Here is a 6,000-nt window from a genome sequence, read left to right on the forward strand (position 1 = left end):
TTGAGATGAAATTATGTTAGGTTTTCTTTATAAGTGTGGTAGAATTTGGCAGTGAAGCCATCTGGTCCTGGGCTTTTCTTTGTTGGGATGCTTTGTATTACTGATTCAATCTTGCTACTCATTATTGGCCTGTTTAGGTTTTCTATTTCTTCCTGATTCAGTCTTAATAGATGACATGTGTACAGGAATTTATTCATAAGTTTTCCAATTTATTAGCATACAGTTGCTCATAACAGTCTCTGATGATCCTTTGCATTTCTGTTGTATCAGTTGTTGCGTCTCTTTTCATTTCTGATTTTGTTGACTTGGGCCTTCTTTTTTTTTTTTTTTTCTTGCTTAGTTAAGCTAGTATTAATTTTGTTGATCTTTTCAAAAAAACCAAATCTTTGATTCATTGATTCTTTGTATTTTTTTAGTCTGTATTTGTTTAGTTCTTCTCTGATCTTTATTACTTCTTTTCTTCTACTAATTTTGGCTTTAATTAGTTCTTGCTTTTCTAATTCCTTAAGGTGAATTTTAAAATTGTTTATCTGAAATCTTTCTGCTTTTCTGATACAGGCATTTATCGCTATAAACTTCCATGTTAGCACTGCTTTTTTGTATCCTACAGGTTTTGATATGTTGTGTTTATATTTTGTTTCACATTTTTATGTCCTCTGTGTTTTTTTCTTGGCCCAATGGTCATTCAGCAGCATATTGTTTAATTATACATATGTTTATTGTTTCCAAAGTTCCTCTTCTTACTGATTTCTGGTTTTATTCCATTGTAGTCTACCAAGGTACTTGGTATGGTTTTGATAGTTTAAAATTGGTTGAGATTGGTTTTGTGGCCTAACATATTGTGTATCCTGGAGAATGTTCCATGTGCTGATGAGAAGAATGTGTATTCTCCATCTGTTGGATAAAATGTTCTTAGATGTCTATTAGGTTCATTTGGTCTAAAGTGCAGTTTAAATCTAATGTTTCTTTGTTCATTCTCCGTCTAGATGATCTGTTTAATGCCAAGAGTGGGGTGTTGACATTACCAGCTATCATTGTATTGGACTCTGTCTCTCCCTTTAGATCTAATATTATTCACTATATATCTCAGGCTGCTCCACTGTCGAGTGCATATATATTTACAATTGTTACATCATCTTGTTGAATTGATCCGTTTATCATTATATAATGACCTTATTTGTTTCTTTTTACTATTTTTGACTTAAAGTCTGTTTTATCTGATATAAGTATAGCTAGTCCTGCTCACTTTTGATATGTATATGCATGGAATATCTTTTTCCATTCCTTTACTTTCAGCCTGTGGTGTCTTTACAGGTGAGGTAAGTTTCTTGTATGCAGACTATAGTTGGGGCTTGATTTGATTTTTTTTACATTCAAGGTTTTTATTGATATGTGAAGTCTTATTCCTGTCATTTTGTTGTTTTCTGTTAGTTTTGCATATCCTTTGTTATCTCTTTCTCTCTTGTTGTTTATCATCACACTTTGGTAATTTTCTGAAGTGGTAATATTTGTGTCTTTTCTTTTCTTCATTTGTGTGTTTCCTTTACCAGTGGGTTTTATACGTTTGTGTGTTTTCGTGTTGACAGATATTGTCCTTTTGCTTCCATGCATAGGACTCCTTTAAGCATCTTTGTGGGGTCAGTCTAGTGGTGGTAAATTCTCTGTTTCTGCTTGTCTGCAAAATGCTTTACTTCTTTTTCATTTATGAAGAATAACTATACTGGGTATAATATCCTTGTTTGGCATTTTTTTGTGTGTGTTTCTTTTTCTTTCAGTACTTGGGATATACCATTTTATTCTTTCCTGGCCTATAAGATTTGTGATGAGTTAGCCTGATGGGGTTTCCCCTAAAAGTGACTAGATGCTTATCTCTTGTTCTTCTGGAATTCTCTCTTTGTCTTTTGCACTTGACAGTTTGATTATAATGTCACATTATTCATCATTACATTGTAGGAAAACCACATTTTTTTATATGCTCAGACTAAAAGAACTATAGTGGTAATTTTTCAATACCAGTATTTTGCTGATAAGATGAAAATCATATTCTTCCTTATTTTTCTTTTCATATTCAGTCAGTTTTACACCTGTATTTCTTTTCTTAAACTATGTAGAAAAATAATTGACTCCACATGTGTATAGAGGTACAAAAATAAAGTATTTGGGAGAGGAAGAGCCATTGTTAGTTCTAACGGCATTTGATTTTAGAAGATTTTTAAACTATGTTTTACTGTAACTTGTTGAGATGATGATTTTACATTCAGGAAAAAAGTTTAGATCACTTCAGGAGTATTATATATTAAAACTGATTTTTTGAATTTCTCCTGTTTATGTATTTATTGCCAGCAATTAGAACATAGTTTAATATTCCATACTTAGATATCTTCTTTGGCTTTAATTGTTTTATTTTTTTTTTGCAGACTTCCTTATCTCTAAACTATCTCTGACCTAGTGAAACCACATTAAATTTTATTGTCAGTTCTAGGTCAATCTACACCTTGTTATAGAGGTGTGCCTATCATTAAGCAAAGTGCATACATGAAATATTTCATTTAACCAAAAGTTTATTTTGCAAGTGGTTATCCTGTTTACAGAATTACATTACATTTTACAAATGAATTTGCACTACTTCTATTGGGCTTAAGATATTATTTTATTGCAAAGCATTTTTTCATGCTTTCTCGGGAAATTATTCACTGTGGAAATTCAGCAGGTCATTTATCTAAAATTAGATCTTCACTCATTCATTCCACACATAGTTATATTGACGAAGCTTCAGGCATGTAATTCTGAAAAGGATAGGTGTCCTGATACTGACATTTCACTAAAGACAGTTAAAATTTGATCCTAAATTCTTTTTGATCATAATAAAATGGCATATACCATTATATAAAATGACACAGCAAAGGTGTTCTAAAAATTATTCTTGACATTTTTCCCTATCAGAACAGTAAAAAGAAAGCCAATTCATCTCTCTGGGGGCTGTTTATACACTCATTATCTTCATACATTAATGTATCTATTTTTTTCTTTCTTGTTAGTCTTTCTAGTATAATATGTAGTTATTGGCAATCAATTATCTGTTTAGTTTGTACCAATTATTTATTATGCATTAATCTAGGGAATGGATTTCCAAAGATAAACCTGGATTCAAGGCACAATATAGTTAGGAAGATGTCAAAGTGAAAGGTAATTATAATACAGTGTGATGAAAGCAACAATTGCAGTATTACCAGAGATATATGGGAGTCAAAAGAGGCCTAGATCTGTTTCAGAAAACTTTATAGAGAAGATGTTAAACTGTACTTGATATACAAACAACATAAACAACAGATTGTTGCGCCTCTTTTTTGTTTGTCTGGTTGGTTTTGGTTAATTTCCTTGTCACTGTTTCCAAAAGTGTAATTCAAAGATCACATGATCCAAATTAATGAGAGCATTATTAACAATGTAGTTAATACAACTTTTGTTCAATAACTATGGTATTGTATGCAGAATCTCTTTTAAACTTCTTAGGTCCTTCTTTTAGCTTGATAAATTTTACCATAGAAACAAGACAAACATAATTTCCTCTTATATCATGATGACTGTTATCTTCATAACCATGTTGTTTACTACTATCATCTCCAAATTGTGTAGTTTGATGTATTGTATATCCAACAAAGTCTGGTTTACTTAGAGATAAATCAGATCCAATGAGGCAAGGATGCCAGGATTAGTGCATATTTTTTAGGTCAAAGTGGTTAAACCCCCTGTCAAATCCTGTCTGCAATCCCTTACCATGTGGTCAATCTAACCTGTGCCATTTATTTGCCGTCTACCTGGAATATATTTGAACCATCACCTACTGTCTGATACTTGCTCATATTTCACATCCAGCCCAAGTGACTCCTCCAAGCCATCCATAAATAATTCCAGTCCTGCAAAGGTTACATTTTGTTCTGTTGTGCCCTCACCAGACATACCTTTTGCTAGTAAGTAACACCTAAATATCATTGATATTTCACATTTATAATAATTTTATTCACACAGATTAAAGAGAGCATAAATCTTTTCAGGGTGAAAAATATTAGAACTTGAATTTTGTAAATAAAATAGAATCATAGTGATATAGAGGAGTTAAAATTTTAGAGTTTGTACGTGTAAGAAAAAAATGCAGATTTTTTTCAGGGTTTTTTTTTGCAGAAACAAACAGGCAAATTCTGTTCTTAAGTGAAAAATAAGACTATAAATATATTTTTAATTTTTCCCTTTGAGGTTACAGTGCAGAATTTTGTTTCCAAATCAAATAAAAATAATTAAGTATTTAAAATATCTTGCATATTAAATATTAATGTAAAAAATGGTGGATAGGAGGCAGGAGTAACTTACAGCTCCCACTTTGACAGACAGAGCAGTGTGTGAGACTGACATCATGAACTTTTGTTCCAAGCCCTACCGCATTAACATACCAGGAAAGCCAAGGGGATCCACAGATCATTTGAAGGAGGTGGATTGCTGCTGCAGGCTCCCTGGGACAGCTGAGGAGCTGTGAGTCAGCTTGCTTTCTAAGCTGGGAGGCTTGTAACCTGGGGCAAGTTCTCAGCCCTGCTTGGCTATCTGGAAATAAACTTGGTACTGTTAAGGGGGCACTGTGGAAGTGAGACGAGCCTTTTGGGCCACGGGCTATGTGGGAGCTGGGTGAGGCCTTTGGCTGCCAACTTTCTCCCACTTCCCTGGTGACCTGTGTGACACAGCAGATGCCGCCATGATCTCCATGGGAACATAACTCCACTGGCCTGGGAACCACACTCCCCACCCCCACAGCAGCCACATCAAGCCCTGCCCAAGGACAGTCTGAGCACAGACACCCCTAACCCTGCCCCAACCTGATGGTCTTTCTCTACCTGCCCTGGTAGCTGAAGACAAAGAACATAATTTTTTGGGAGCTCTGTGGCCCCACCCACTGCCTGACCCTAGGGCAAGCTTGTATCCTCTCTACTGCAGCTGATGCACTCTTGAAAGCACCACCTTCTGGATGGAGGCCAACCAACACAAAACCCAGTGAATGTAACAAAAATATCACCAAGGACCCTCACAGAGTCCACTTCACTCCTCTGCTACCTCCATTGGAGCAGGTGCTGGTATCCATGGCTGAGAGACCTGAAAATGCATATCACAGGACTCTTTGCAGACACTCCCCAGTACCAGCCTGGAGCCTGGTAGCTCTGCTGGGTGGCTAGATCTAGAAGAGAAATAACAATCACTGCAGTTTGGCTCTAGGGAAGTCCAACCCTAGGGGAAGGGGAAGAGCACCAAATCAAGGGTGCACCCTGTGTGATAAAAGAATATGAAGAGCAGCCCTTGAGTCCCAGATCTTCCTTCTGACATAGTCTACCCAAATGAGAAGGAACCAGGAAAACAGTTCTGGTAATAAGACAAAACAAGGTTCTTTAACACTGACAAAAGATCACACTAGCTCACCAGCAATGGATCCAAACCAAGACAAAATCTCTGAATTGCCAGAAAAAGAATCCAGAAGTTCGATTATTTATTTATTTATTTTATTTTATTTTATTTTTTTGAGACAGAGTCTTGATGTGTTGCCCAGACTGAAGTGCAGTGGCACGATCTCGGCTCACTTCAACCTCCATCTCCCGAGTTCAAGTGATTCTCCTGCCTCAGCCTCCTGAGTAGTTGGGACTACTGGTGTGCACCACCACGCCTGGCTAATTTTTTTGTATTTTTAGTAGAGACGGGATTTCACCGCGTTAACCAGGATGGTCTCGATCTCCTGACCTCGTGATCCGCCTGCCTCGGCCTCTCAAGGTGCTGGTATTACAGGCATGAGCCACCCCGTCTGGCCCAGAAGTTCGATTATTAAGCTAATGAAGGAAGCACCAGAGAAAGGTGAAGTCCAACTTTAAAAAATAAAAAAAATGGGCCGGGCGCGGTGGCTCACGCCTGTAATCCCAGAACTTTGGGAGGCCGAGGCGGGCGGATTACCAGGTCAGGAGATCGAGA

At 36.5% G+C, this 6,000-nt stretch overlaps 1 long non-coding RNA gene across 1 annotated transcript in view; it reads right to left on the reverse strand.

Annotated features, from left to right (window-relative positions):
* LOC129060449 (uncharacterized) overlaps window positions 1–4,641 on the reverse strand; it is a 92,774-nt gene extending 88,133 nt beyond the window's left edge. The window contains exon 1 of the long non-coding RNA XR_008527184.1: window positions 4,449–4,641. This is a non-coding gene — a long non-coding RNA (uncharacterized LOC129060449). The remainder of the gene's footprint in view (window positions 1–4,448) is intronic.
* Window positions 4,642–6,000: the final 1,359 nt, after the last annotated feature.

The sequence above is a fragment of the Pongo abelii genome, chromosome 6, assembly GCF_028885655.2.
Source record: "Pongo abelii isolate AG06213 chromosome 6, NHGRI_mPonAbe1-v2.0_pri, whole genome shotgun sequence".
Taxonomy (NCBI): Eukaryota; Metazoa; Chordata; class Mammalia; order Primates; family Hominidae; genus Pongo; species Pongo abelii.